The sequence below is a fragment of the Podarcis liolepis genome (genome assembly GCF_965112155.1).
Source record: "Podarcis liolepis genome assembly, chromosome: 3".
NCBI classification, from domain to species: domain Eukaryota; kingdom Metazoa; phylum Chordata; class Lepidosauria; order Squamata; family Lacertidae; genus Podarcis; species Podarcis liolepis.
In genome coordinates this window covers 72198657-72213980 of record NC_139557.1, presented here as the reverse complement: position 1 = coordinate 72213980, position 15324 = coordinate 72198657, and the positions used below count along the sequence as shown (strand labels likewise).

The window sequence follows — 15324 nt, the reverse complement described above, 5'->3', positions numbered from 1 at the left end:
TAGCTGGGTGTTACACCCTTTGCATATATAATGACTGACCTTGTTTTAACTGAAGACAGATAACCAAGCATTTTATAACTATCACCAGAGACTTTTAATATGGCATATTTTTACATTCTGTTTGCAATAATTTAGAGTTTCTCAAATATGACCTTTTCACTTGGTATGGTAACTATTATGATGGAAGTGCAATTTGTTTATAACTTGATTTTAACCATTTTACCGCCACTGTTTATTATGAAAAGCTCTACAATAAATGTCATCAATTGTTGGCCCACTGTTCAAAGACTTGGCAGTCTGAAAGCAAGCTGGTATCTGTACATGTAATATGAAGTGTTGATCAAAGTGATTTAATCTGGATTTTATTAATACTGTTTAATGTATTAACATGGTTAAATCGTCTTCTTATATATAGTTTTGATTTTATCAATGTTCAGTTTTATAATACTTGCTTTTTCTATGTTTTAGCAGTTCTTGCTTTTATTTGTAATCCATCTGTCAGGGGGAAAGGCAGGGTATAAATAAATAAATAAAAATAATATAGTATATATGTAATTGAGACATGCAGGGGGAAAGCACTTTACAAGTTAATTGCTATCCTCTTAGGACTTTTCACAATGAAAAAGTTTCTGGGCATGTAAATTTATAGGCACAAATAAATTTCTGTTCAATACCAAAAAAGATAGAGAAAAAATCTTGCTTTATTGATTTCTTGGAGCCAAAGCATTCAGAAGGCTTATGTGCCACTATGGAAAAGTAAAAGGGGAAAGAGCTCTTTGAAAAGCAATAAATGATTCTTTTATTTCCTATTCTTTTTCACTTGAGCTGCTATTACTTTGAAAGTCCTCTTACATTTTTAAGAATTATAAAGACACAACCTGTTTTTCCTCTGTCTATGTGTGTGTGTGTGTGTGTGTGTGTGTGTGTGTGTAAGGGGGGTGCAAGGTAGGGGAGAGAGAATATCATGGGTTTATCATGTCCAGCATTATTCCTGGAAACCAAATAAATGTTTTTGGATTCCTTACGCTGGATTAATTCTATTGATTTCAGTGGAACTGCATCAGTGTAATTAATGGGTTCTCTTTTGAGACTCCTACATGTATGTTTGCATGTATGTATACTGTATTTGAAATGATATAGCACGAAAAGTCAAATGGACTTAAAACTTTTATACAGCAATATCTCAAATCTGCTTTGTGTTATCTGTTCTTTATATTAATAAAAAAAAACTTTACTGTAACTCTGTTGCTGAGAATTGCTATAATATTAATATTATATTAATATTACAGTGGTACCTCTGGTTACGAACTTAATTCGTTCTGGAGGTCCGTTCTTAAGTTGAAACCATTCGCATCCTGGGGCAAGGTTCGCAGCCAGAAGCAGCTACTTCTGGGTTAGCGGAGCTCGTAACCTGAAGCGTTCCTAACCAGAAGTGTTCGTAACCAGAGGTACCACTGTACAGTCATACCTTGGGCTGAAGTAGCTTCAAGTTAAGTATTTTTGGGTTGCGTTCCGCGGCAACCTCGAAGTAACGGAGCACGTTATTTTCGGGTTGCGCTGCTCGCGCAGGCGCTCAAAAATGACGTCATGTGCATGCGCGGAAGCAGTGAAACGCGACCTGCGCAGACACGCAGTCGCGTCTTACATTTACTTCAGGATGTGAACGGGGCTCCGGAACGGATCCCATTCGTATCCAGAGGTATCACTGTATTAAATTTCTATACTTGCCCTTATTTGAGGATCACAGGCCAGGTTACAATATAAGAACACAAAAATACATACCACGGTAACAAACAAAAACAATACCCCCACTCCCCACCACACACAGTATTAAGACACCATGTTCCTAGCCTTCATTTTCTGAAACAGAGAATTGTAGGATTGGCTCTGGGTAATAACAAGATCAGCATGAATACCGGGGATAAGTGGTCTCACTAGTAGGACACATCCAGTTGGTGTGGCTGTTTGAGTCTTGTTGCCAGCCTCATTTTTGTTTTGTTTTGTCATAATATGGATCAATTTTCCCAGACTGTGTAAATGGAGTTCCCAGGCTGCACCTTTGAATAGTTTTTCTAAGCCTTTGGCTCTGTAAATTCAGCCTGCCTCAGCAATCTTTGAGTGGTAAACCTGGAGACTTCACAAATAAAAGCATAAGGAGGTGCTACAGCTATAATATTTCCAGTGACCACTTGCCACTATCAATAAGTTAGGAGCCAGCATCAAACACTTAAGTGCTAGCCCTGCAGAGATCTGAATAAAATATGCTAAGTTCTTAGGCAGAAGAGTGCTCAGGCACTTCAGATTTTTCCCAGCCCTGTCACTAAGTTGTGGAGGTAGAGTTAGCAAAGATCAAACTGACACACTCTATTAGCTTCCTTGAAGAGGAAGAAAAGAACATATAAAAAGGAGCATTACAGGTGAGTGTAATTTTAATCAGTAAAATGCAAAAAAAGGTTGTGACTTTCTGATATGAAATAGTCCTTGACTTTCATAATTCTTAAGCACTTCCTTTTATCATTTTGCTGATGTATGTTCTATTTTAAAATCAGAAGGATAATGGATGTGCTTCTTCAACAGTAAATTGGGTTTTATATCAGAGACGTGTCAGCTTCACGACAGGTTGACCTGACGGTGGTCTTGCATTTGCAGCTCTCCTTCATGTCTGCTTTTCAAGGTGAGAGGGTCAGTCTTAAGAAAAGAGCAGAAGATTGCTTGATCCCCAAGGAAACATATTGGAGCCATAACAACATTTACTGCAAGCTATAATCATTTTATCTTCTTCTTAACAGCTTAAAAACAGAGATATGCTGCACTGTCACATGGATTTTTATTAATCAAGGGCAGTTAAAGTTTGAATGAATACCATAAATTAAAATATGGTTCCTGTTTCTAATGACTGCCCAATACGTGACAACTTTCAAAGGAAAATACACCACCTGCTACTATCTGTAATTAATGCCTTCGTTTAATATGGCACCTTTTTAAAAAAGAAAGCAAGCAAAAGGTCATTTCTCTCTTCTTTTGTTAACTTTAACAATGAAGATAGGAGATTGAAACATAATATACCATGCCAGAATAACAACATATGGCACAATCCTTCCCCTTTCAAATGTGAGTAAAGCCCACGACACATTTCTCTGCATGGGGTGAGGATCATCCTCAGGGATTCACTGAGGCCCCTTGTCCCTAGCAAATCTCTGCCAATGACACTGTTATCCACGTGTAGTCTACATTAAGGAGGTCTGGTGAGGAATAGCTGCTAAAATGCTGTATCTGAAGGTATCACCTTACTGGCAATAGCCAGCTGCATTGCGTTGCACTTCCCACAGCTGCCGTTGCCAGATGACGACTGGCAAGGAAGAGCAGAGGCTTCAGTAGACAGTGTGCCAACTCCAGGGAGCCCATGTGTCTCTGCTCCCCTCAATCTTTGTTGGAAAGGGATTGGGTGCCCTCAGTATTGAGGGAGCCTGGCATGTGTCATGCGTGTCATACATTGCTCATCATAGCTTCAGCGGCCGGCTGTTCCAGAGCCCTCAGCCTTCTACAAACGATGCGATGTTGCACTCACTTCGCTCACATGACATCCCACACACGCATCATGAAATGTTTTGACATCACAAGTGCATGGCGTGCACCACTCGCATGACATCACACATGCACGCAGCATGCCAAGCCGCCCCAATACTGGGGACAACCTGGTGTCTCTGTCAGTAGAAGAGTCTCTGCAGCCATGGGAGGTGGAGTGTTGGCTAGAATCATTTTCATCACCAGAAGACTATGGTCAAGGCATACTCAGTAGAGATAACTCATGCTTGATAATGTGGTTGTTCACATTTGATGCTAGAAGTTAGAATATCAAATGCAAAGCTATACTTACATTGTAGCAAAAAGAGAGTGAAGTAAATTTTTTACACCTAAATCATTCAAATAATATATTCCGATTCCAACATTAGTACTTTAAAAAATGGCTAAAATGCCAATATAACAGAAGACTGGCCGAATAGCAATGATGGGAGGACAGGGAACTATGCAGACCAGCCTAGTCCTTGTACAATGGTGGCTCTCTCAAGATTCCTTTCATTCCTCCTTTTTTCCTAGCTTTCATCAGTTACTGTCTGCCCAATTTTAAGCAACAACACAGGAACCACCACCGCTTGAGGTAAGATGAATCCGTATTTGAAACTGAACTTTTGTAGGGAAGTGAATCAGCTATGCTCTGTTTTTTCATTCCTTTGGGCTGAAAAGGGACCTTCTACCTGTTTTAGCAAATGACTGACACTGTGCGTGTTTTTTCAATAATTTTATGAACTAATATATTAATGATACGTATTATGCTATTACTATAGCCTAGCCCTGTAGCCCAAATGTGGCCTAGAATTCTAAATATATAAATCTTAATTCAGTAAAATGAAAAACAAAACAAAAAAACAAGAGATTGAATAGGATGTGGTCAAAATACCCACATCAGAGAAGAATAATTCTTCCAATTAAAACAATATTACAGGCTACAAATTAACTACAGTTGTAGAAGATTAAAAACATTTGAAAATTAATATATTTTAAAACAGAGATTAGAAGCCTTGCATATCATTATTAAGGTTGATGAAAACGATTTTAACAAAATTATTACTTTCAAGCTTTTATAATTTACTGAAAAAATTACCTTTGAGGATAAATTTTTCTCTAGATAACCTTTTAACTAAAAGGTTAAGTTCTTTAAGTGACAGTTGTTAAAAGTCTCCCCAGCCCTTTTTTATTATCTAAGCACTGCACACTGTGGTTATCACAGGCATGCATTTCATTTTCACATGCATTTACATTCAGATGTGTCCAATTTTTTTCTGGTAGGCAGTCCTGAAGAATAGGCTTTCAATCTCTCTGCCCCCATGAAAGATGATAACATATTTTGCATATAATATAAATTGTTTGTAATTATGCAGATTGGTAGACAATAATACCACGTCTCATTCATGCGATTGCTAGCAGGTGCTTTATCTCTGCACCTGCCAAACACCAGTAAGGAAGGGGCAAAGGCATGCCTTCCTAACAATTTTTCACTGTCAGAGAAGATAGGATTCCTATACTGCCTGTGCAATTATCTTCTCTTCTCTAATACAGTAATTCATGTTAGAATGAAAGCAAGTTGGTTGGTACAGATGCCCATAGAGAGAGAGATAGTAAAATCAGCAAGTGGCCACCGAAAGGGAAACATTTTCTAGGGCTCGGCAGAGGTAAGTCTCCCAATTTCTTAACCATGGTTAAAGAACTGAAAGCTGCTCCTAGAATAGTGTAATCTTCAATCTACCCCAACTCCCAACCCAAACATTTATCACATTATGTCTCCTCACCTATACAATGGCTAAGGCTAAGCAGCACTCAACATTAAGCAGTGATCTGAAAATAGTTTTGAACCGTGTTTCAAATCCCTGATTAACAGCAATCTCCAACTAGCATAAACCATATTTAAGATCGCTGCTGACATAAGTTTCAATCAAAGAATGGTGGAAAGACAGCAATGTCTAAGATGATAGCTGCTCTCCAGAGGGCCTGAAAGAGGAATGTTTGCAAATGTTACATGAGTCTAGATCTTCAAGGACACCAGGCAGAAGTGAGCTGCTAGTCTCACTGACCTTTCTAGAATCAGGCTGCACAATATTCAATTGAAGAAAATTGGAGAGGCAGTTTTTCGAGGCAGTTGTGGGTAATCGCCACAAGGGAGCACAAAATCCTGTACTGTGTGTGTTTACTCAGGCCATCAAAGAAGAAACCCTTTTCTCCATACAAGAATTTAATACCAGAAAGATACCTTGAGGACAACATTTATCGTAAGGTAATAACTGAGAAAATTAGAAGCACTTGACTTCTGCCATGTAGCTCCAGGGACATTATGATTAATACATAATCTCTATAGCCTGTTGTTCAATTATTTTTTAATTCATTTGTTACCGAGGCCCTATTACTTAAGAAAGCAAGCCAAATCTGTCATAAAATTTGAGACAAAATAATGAACTCTCTCATTAGTATTTGTAATATAAGTCTCCAGTTTATGAAGCACTGTAACACTCTGTAAAATTTCAATGACTTAAACAAAAATATGTCATTCCATTTCTGCATCTGCCTATAGATATAGAATTCATTTTAAATGAAAGTACTGAAAGAAATATTTAAAATTGAAAATTATTTGGACTTTGTATTATTGGTGAAGGATTCAATAAATTAGGTCAGAGTGGACATTCACTATGCAGAGGTAAGAAGACAAAGAAGGATTAATGGAATCTGAAAATAAATATATAGACCAAATTTATGGATTATCCACACATATGAATTGTTAACATGTCACCATACTAGACTTACAAATTTATTCCTCTATGTTTTGCTTGATTTTTTATTACATTGTGCTTAGGATTCCCTGGCATGTTCTCTGGATGTGTCCATTTGTTGTTGTTTAGACGTTTAGTCGTGTCCGACTCTTTCTGACCCCATGGACCAGAGCACGCCAGGCACTCCTATCTTCCATTGCCTCCTACAGTTTGATCAAACTCATGCTGGTAGCTTCGAGAACACTGTCCAACCATCTCATCCTTTGTCATCCCCTTCTCCTTGTGCCCTCAGTCTTTCCCAACATCAGCGTTTTTTTCCAGGGAGTCTTCTCTTCTCATGAGGTGGCCAAAGTATTGGAGCCTCAGCTTCAGAATCTGTCCTTCCAGTGAGCACTCAGGGCTGATTTCCTTCAGAATGGATAGGTTTGATTTCTTGCAGTCCATGGGACTCTCAAGAGTCTCCTCCAGCACCATAATTCAAAAGCATCAATTCTTAGGCGATCAGCCTTCTTTATGGTCCAGCTCTCACTTCCATACATCACTACTGGGAAAACCATAGCTTTAGTTATACAGACCTTTGTCGACAGGTTAATGTCTCTGCTTTTTAAGATGCTGTCTAGGTTTGTCATTGCTTTTCTCCTAAGAAGCAGGCGTCTTTTAATTTCATGACTGCTGTCACCATCTGCAATGATCATGGAACCCAAGAAAGTAAAATCTCTCACTGCCTCCATTTCTTCCCCTTCTATTTGCCAGGAGGTGATGGGACCAGTGGCCATGATCTTAGTTTTTTTGATGTTGAGCTTCAGACCATATTTTGCACTCTCCTCTTTCACCCTCATTAAAAGGTTCTTTAATTCCTCCTCACTTTCTGCCATCAAGGTTGTGTCAGCTCCAGGTCTTGTTTTTGCTGACTGTATAGAGCTTCTCCATCTTTGGCTGCAGAGAATATAATCAATCTGATTTCGATGCTGCCCATCTTGTGATGTCCATGTGTAGAGTCATCTCTTGTGTTGTTAGAAACGAGTGTTTGTGATGACCAGCTTGTTCTCTTGACAGAACCCTATTAGCCTTTGCCCTGCTTCATTTTGAACTACAAGGCCAAACTTGCCAGTTGTTCCTTTTATCTCTTGACTCCCTACTTTAGCATTCCAATCCCCTATATTGAGAAGAACATCCTTCTTTGGTGTCATTTCCAGAAGGTGTTGTAAGTCTTCATAGAATTGGTCAATTTCAGTTTCTTCAGCACCAGTAGTTGGTGCATAAACTTGGATTATTGTGCGGTTAAAAGGTCTGTGTCCATAACTAATCCTAAAGCAGCAATACCTGCCCTTGGGATCACCATATGTGGAAAGGTGCTGGATATTTAGCCAGCTTCTTAAAGCAGAGCTTTCCAAACTTTTTATATTGGTGACACACTTTTTAGACATGCATCATTTCACGGCACTGTAATTCAGTTTCACTAGCAAACCAAAGGTTAAACCAACCCCTTTCTAGCCCGAGGGAAAAAGCTCAACAATTTTGGGGGTTTCTTTAAAAAAGTTCAAAAAATTTCAGGGTGTCCTGGTTTTTGACTTTTTGAAATATAGCAACCCTAACTAAAGCCTACTTAAAGCCTTCATTGAAAAGAATGAAGTAGCACTACAGATGTGAGAAAAGCTTCTCATTCTGGGATAAGATACTCAAAGGACTGTTACTGAATTCAATAGAGTTGCAGGAATCAGGCCAGATATAACACTAACAAAGGAAAAGATTACTCAATAACAATTCACTTTTCATTTAAAATTATTCCCATTTAAAATAATCTGTTTTGATCACTGTTAGAAACTGGATGCCCAGGTACTGTTTCAAGTATATATGGCACCTTATCCACTGTATTTTTCCACTGGGTGGAAAACTCACAAAAGAAAGTAACACTTATATTTTATTTTCGTTTACTTCCATTTCCACACACCCCCAACATGTTAGCCAAGTACTAAAATTATATTAAGATTCTGCACTTTTCATAGCTTATTTTCTTTATAATAATCTGTTTCAGAAGACAATGGAGAAGTGCACCTTTAGGATGAAGTCAAGCTGTTAGAAAGTTGCAGCACCTGCTGTCACTGTAGAGACCAGTGTAGAGGAAGAGACATGCTTTGTTGCAGCTGGGGCAGATGAAGGCATCCGGTTGTGCTGCCGCAGATATACCACAGTGTTTCTTCTCCCTTCACTCCTCCCAGCGGTCATTTCTCCTCTGGTCACTGCTATGGATACACATCTTGACTGCCTGTCCCCAGGCACTGCAGTCATCTGCATGGGATTCCCACATAGCATGGTTGATGTCACCAGCCTTCATGTCCCGTTTGCAGACATCTTTGCAACACAGAGTTGGTCTGTCCACAGTCCTAGTCCCTGAAACCAGCTCCTCATAGAGCATGTCCTTGGGATCCCCCCATCTTCCATTCTGTGGGTTTGACCAATCCAGTGTAGCTGTTGCCGAGACAGGAGTGCGAACATGTTGGGAATGTGGGCTTGTGAGAGTGTTACCGGTGTCAGCCGTGAGTTTAATTCTCTGACACAGGTTTGGCCAGTAGTCAATGGCAAATTGTCTTGCAATCCATTGGCACTCCACTGGGCATATTGCCTTGCCTTTCTCAGTGTAGCAAGTGCCTTTTCACAGGGTGCACACTTGTAGTTCACAAGAGCCTCACACTTTGCAGCAATAACAAGCTCCATGTCCTTTATGCCAGCCTCAAACCAGTTGGGGATCTGTTGCTCTCTTTTGCCAAAGTAGGACATAGCTGTGTTGTGGGTTGCCTCTTTGATGTTGTCCTACCTTGCTTCAACACCTATCTATGAAGCGGTTCAATAGAGCATGTTCGACAAAACCAGAGCAGTATTCACAAATTTGAAGCATGGATGTTCTGGTGGTGTTGATTCAAGGCCACACTTTATGCGTTGTACTATGGGCCCTCTTTGGCTGGAGATGGATCTTGCTTGCCACCAGGGAGTTATCCATGTCTCAGTCGGCACTGCGGTAGCTCTGTGTGACACGAGCACAGTTCAGTGCTGATAGACTGGTGACAATCACGTCCAACTGGTGTCGGTGACAGCAAAGTTAAACTTATCTACATCCAGTTTATCACACTATGCTTACTAAGTCCCACGTATCAATACTTCACTATTTGAGAAAATATTAATCTTCCTAGAATCTGGTTGACAAATTGTGGCCTTTGTCCTATTTTATTTTATTTTATTTTTATTTTGCAAAATTTGGTTTACTCTGTAGAATGAAACTTAAATAACTATATAAAATCTTACCTGCATTTTAGCTGCCTTAGTGAAGCAATTTTATAGCATGGATCATTTGCTAATAGTTTTAAGCAGTCATACCTTGGGGGAGGACAGTATACCAGCAAACTTGAAATTTTCTTCTACTACAAAATACCATCTTAGTCTGAACTTTCACTCCTTCATCATCTAACATCTAATTATTTCAGTCTTGGAAAGTCACCAAAAAAGCTGAGAGAATGCCATCTTCAGCACCACATAATTTCATTGCTGACATTCTGAATTCTTCACAGTAGGGCTTGAGACATGGTTCCCCTTACTAGAGCTGGCACTGAGAAAAAGGGCTTATTTTGTTAGACCAATGTTAGCATTTAATGCCAAAGACCATGATGTATGCTAACTTCCATCATTTCTTCTTCAGACATCTGACAGAAAGCCAAACCAATTCCAGTGAGAATATTCATTCATTTCAGGCTACTCTGAGAACTGAGGTGGACAAATATGCCTCAAGAGTATGCAACAGTAGGGTTCCACAAATTCAATTATACCCTTCAGTTATGCACTTAAGCTACTGTGAAGCACTATGATATACAATGGACTTCCAAACTAATTCTGTGCCACTAATATTACACTGTACATGCTAAATATGAATAACATTGCTGCCAAACTCCAAGCGTCTCTATTTCCAAGGGACGTCTCTGATTTAGAGAAGCCATCCAGGTTTCTGATTTGATCCCAGAATGTTCCACTTTTCCTCAGGATATCCCTATTTTCACTGGAGAAATGTTGGAGGGTATGCAGTTATTCGACCCACAAGCCATCTGAAGGCATCCCTGTACAGTGGATGCTAGAGTTGCGAATGTGATCCATGTGGGATGCACATTCGCAACCCGCAGCGTTCGCAACTCACAGCGGCGCATCTGCGCACACGCACGTTGCGATTCAGTGCTTCTGCACATGCGCAAAGCACGATTTAGCGCTTCTGCACATGCACGACCCCCGAAACCCGGAAGTAAACTGTTCCGGTACTTCCTCGTTTCAGAGGGCCCATAACCTGAAAAAACACAACCTGAAGCGTCTGTAACCTGAGGTATGACTGTATAGGAAAGGTTTTTAATGTTCAATGTTTTATTATGTTTTTCTATATGTTGGAAGCTGCCTAGAGTGGCTGGGGCAACCCAGTATGGGGTGTAAATAGTAAAATTATCATTATGGAATGGGACATCCCTATTTTAATCAGAGAAATGTTGCAGAAATGTTCATTGCACAAATAGAATTGTGCTATATCTCAGCTCTTAGACTGGGCTTTTAGTAAAAAAAAAAATGTATGTGTAGCGACCCATTGCTGTGTAAGTAATCTAGCTGATCGAGGCCACTAAAGAACCGAGGAGGATTCACTAAAGAACCAAGGAGGAGAAATGAAGGAGATCTTGATTGTGTCTGTTAAGGCAAATAGCTCACCCAACCCCAGATATTACTACTTACAAGTTACACAATTCATACAGATTACATGTTATTGCTGATACCCAGAAATTTCTGTACCTCAAAAATCTTCTGCAGCAATAAATTTTTGCATTTATCACTTTAAACACACTTCCATTTTATCTAGGATGTGTTCACTCCTAGAACTATCAAATAGTAATACTTCTACCACAAACACTAGTCTATGAAAGCTACAGAGCTTCATTGATTGTACAAATAGGCTATTTTTGGGGGGGGGAGGTCAAACTATTATTTATGACACTTGGTCTTGCAGTCTCACTTAAAATTGTTTTAAAAGCCTCTCACTTTTCCTCCCCACACTAAGCAAAGCAACAACAACAATCCGTAATATTTCAGATATCAGTTTAGTTGGTGAAATAACATGTTGGAAAGGCTTTTAGCTAAAGTAAAGCCTGACAATCTGGCAATTTGTTCCACTTTTATAAATAAGAACTCTGGCCTTTTGACTCAAAAAGGAAAACATCATTATATATGGTTCAGCTTGGCCTCATTTTCTACACATTTGTTCAAAAAACTTTACACATAATTGCCGTGGTCAAAGAGGGCAAGCCTTGCTCCTGTACTTCTTCATATTTGATAATTCACACTGACCAATCTTGGCAGTCATTTTTTCAAAGCATAAACCGTGGGGCCAACATTAAGTACAAGACATGTCTTGCCCCCTAGTCTTGCTGGTGTCAAGATGTAAGTGCACAGCCAGTCAAGGCTGGTCCATTAGGACCAATGGAACACTGCTCCATCGAACTCAGCCTGCCCTCAGTCAGTGCCCACCTGCCTGTCTACTTACTTGCAATCAGCTCAGGGTGGGGGGGGGGGCGACGGGGACGGACAACGACGACTACCTGTCAGCTCCCTCCTTCTTAGTCTTAATGTTGTCCTTGTAGAACTCAGCAGGGAAGAGGGTAGGGACAAAAGAACAACTAGCTGGCTCTACCTGTCATTGGCTCTAGCATCACCTACCACTGCTGGTCTCGCTACATCCTGCCCTACCAGCTCCAATGAGCACCAGCCACCACTGCTGTCAGCAGGTCCTTGATCTGTAAAGGCAGGAGTTCAGCTAGCACACCATCGCTTTGCTGAATCTCCTTTGCTACCTGCTCAGCAGGAGTCTTATTCTGCTGCACATCAAACTGGGGAGGAGGGTAGTGAGAACTGAGGATGAACAAGTTAACCTTTAAATGTGCATTTTAAAGTTGTAGGTACTAAAAATTTTATGGCAAAAACTTGGATTGGATGTTTTATTTACTGCATGGGCATTGGAAAAACCAACTACTTACACACACACGCTTCACCCTTCAGAAATGTTTGCTATCACATTTTAAAACTTATCACTCCAGCATGAGGGCTAAAAATATATTGTTAAACTACAACTTGACATTTCCTGAATTTTTACTGTTAATCCTAATTCTTGTCAAGCTAGGAGTGGTAGACGCAATCTCCCCAGCTGCTCAGACCTGTGATATGGTCTCTTTAGAGGGTGTGGAAGGTCAACTTTGACTTCAGCTCACAGTGCCTCCATGCCACAGCCCAAATAGTTGTAAATGTGGTCTGGTCAGAACTGGCTCAGCATGGTGGCAGCTGGCTACCTGATACCCTCCCTCCACTGTTGTATAAAGAGCAGAGGTAGCCAAGGGAAAGGGAGGCAGAGAGTGGCTAATAGTCTACATGAATGAGGTCAGTCCACAGTGGAAGGATGTGGACCACTGGAGCACTATCTGTTGCAGAAGGACCATATTTCATCCCAATGTTGAAACTAGCAAAACAACTAGCAGCAAGGACTGCAAATTCCAGGAAAAGGACACCCATTGAGAGTCAGAAACTGAGAAGGGAGAAATAATGTATTGTGGAAGCTTTAAGCACCAAACTGGTTTGCTTTACGTAAAGTCAGTTGAAACTGTTACATAATTAAAAGACAGGTGTCTGCAATGAACTGGGATTCTTGACTGAGGAAAAACATACACCCTCTATGTTATGTGATGAAAGATTTGACTGAAGGACTTCTTTTCTATGAAGGAGCAGTATCTCACAAAGGGGTATACCACTTGACCTGCTCTATTTTTTCATAACTGGTCTAGCAGGTTTTCCTGTAATTTAATGTGTTACCTGTATCTGAGGTAACCTAAAGCTTCTTACCAAGCACACAAGCGCTCTTTTCTATAATGCAAGGCACCTGCAAGTGGTATCTTTAAGGCTCTTAGCAAGTTGTTCACCTGCTATCTCCTTGCTGGTGGCAATTGACGGAATTTAGTAAAATCAGTACACTTCTGCTTTGTGTTTATGAATGTGCATGCCCACACACTGCAATAAGATTACAATATTAAAGCTATGTCCATTTTTTAAACTGGAATTCTGAAACCTACATCACTAGAGGAGAGATATTTGATTCTTTGTTGTCTTCTGATTTCTTACAACTACTTGGCATCAATGTATCTATTTAAAAGGCCAGAAACTATGTACTGTACTGTGTTCATTGCTTAGACCAAAATAGTTAGCAGATGCAGGGTTTAAGTAGGCAATTTAAGCAGCATCCCTTCAGCATACTGAGCACCTAAATGAACCCTTTTGAGAAAATACTTTGTTTGGCATGTATTTTATCTATTAAAATGCAGTTATTAGTGAACGGTAAATTATTAAGCAAAAACAATGTAACCATCCTCTCAAACATAAAAACTTACAGCAAACTGCTTGCATCAATGTTAAATTTGTCCAAGGATTCTACTATTACTAGAAGAAACTATTAATTGTCTCACAACATTTAGCCTCTACAGTATATTTCTCAAGAAATATACAGCAGGTTGTTTTTTTCTAATGCAAAGAACACTATTGGTTACTGAACAACATCTTTAGTTTTCTGGCATTACAGTCAATCTCACGTTATTATAATAATTATATAATTCATTACACTCAGAGTACCCATTAAAACATTATGAAGTCACACTGCTGGCAGAGGAGCAAGGTGGGCGAATGTACTATTACAACAATGGGGTAAGAGACGCTATCGCCCATAATAACTTGCTGTCCCAGAGCTGTTAAAAACAGGCAGTGCAGGCTTGGGGAATCTCAGTATTTGGAAACTATTATAAGATTCCTTCAAGGCCCCTTTCAATTCTGCAAACTTCCCTCCAAGGACTTGGTTTTTGAAATATTTCCAGCTCTGCTCTGAAGCTTCTCTTTGGCTAAGGCATCAAATCATCAACCCATTTGTAACCGGAGTCCTATTAAAGTCAAAGAGACTGCTATAAAATTGATAGATGGCAAACTGATACTTATAGCTGCAAATCACATACTTCAAAATAGTCTCATTGACTTCAGTGATACTACTTCGGAGGAAGTGGCTGAAGGGGTGCAACCTACACATAACTCTGCACACAGCAGCCTTTACTCAATAATGTCCTGCCATCAAGAGCATTGTCCTATGCTTTTGCTTATGATGCCATACCTTCAGCAGCTACAATGTTTCTCTTCCAAATAGAGTAGGCATAAAAATTAGTTTCACACCTCACATAGAGTGTCTCAACCAGAGGCCCTTGATTTTTATATGAAATACACATACATGAATTCTCAAATGTCTTTGCAATACAGGGGCAGGATCCTATTCAAAGAAGTGACTCATACAGGGTAAGGTGTGATGGGTGGAGTTTGCTGGAGATGAGAGATGAACAAAGATGACAGGACAGGCTGTTTCTGAATTGCATACTACACTGCAAACCTGCACAGATTTATCTGGGGGAAAGTCCCACTAAATTTAGTAGGGCTTGTTTCATATAGAAACATCCTGTAAGTGCTACAGAAAATATTATTTTTATTTTTAAATTTTTCTATCCCACCCTTCTTCCCAAAGGAGCCCAGGTTAACAGAAGAGATGGTGATGTACTGCACATGGGCTAGAGAGTGAGTCTCACTGAAATAGTAGGACTTACTTTTGAGAAAAGAGTAGGCTCAAACAATAATTTAGCCAATCCTATGCAGGTCTACTCAGAAGTAAATATTCTGCAATGGAATTTACGCCTAGGTAAATGTTACAAGCCTGCAGCCTAAGGCCTGTAAACACACTACAGTGTAAGCCCCATTGACTTTCTGAGTAAACTTGCCTACGCTTGCACAGTAATTCTCTACACTTTGTTCAAAATATTAGAATGTTTGAATGATCATGTCTACATCAATGAAAGTGTAGTTTAAGCCTAAAAAATTGATAATCCTAAAAACAACCCGAATAGCAATCCCTGTGAAA

The 15324-nt window shown here is 39.7% G+C and overlaps 1 protein-coding gene across 2 annotated transcripts in view; it reads right to left on the bottom strand.

Annotated features, from left to right (window-relative positions):
• PACRG (parkin coregulated) overlaps positions 1–15324 on the bottom strand; it is a 234919-nt gene that overhangs the window by 218247 nt on the left and 1348 nt on the right. The window lies entirely within an intron of this gene.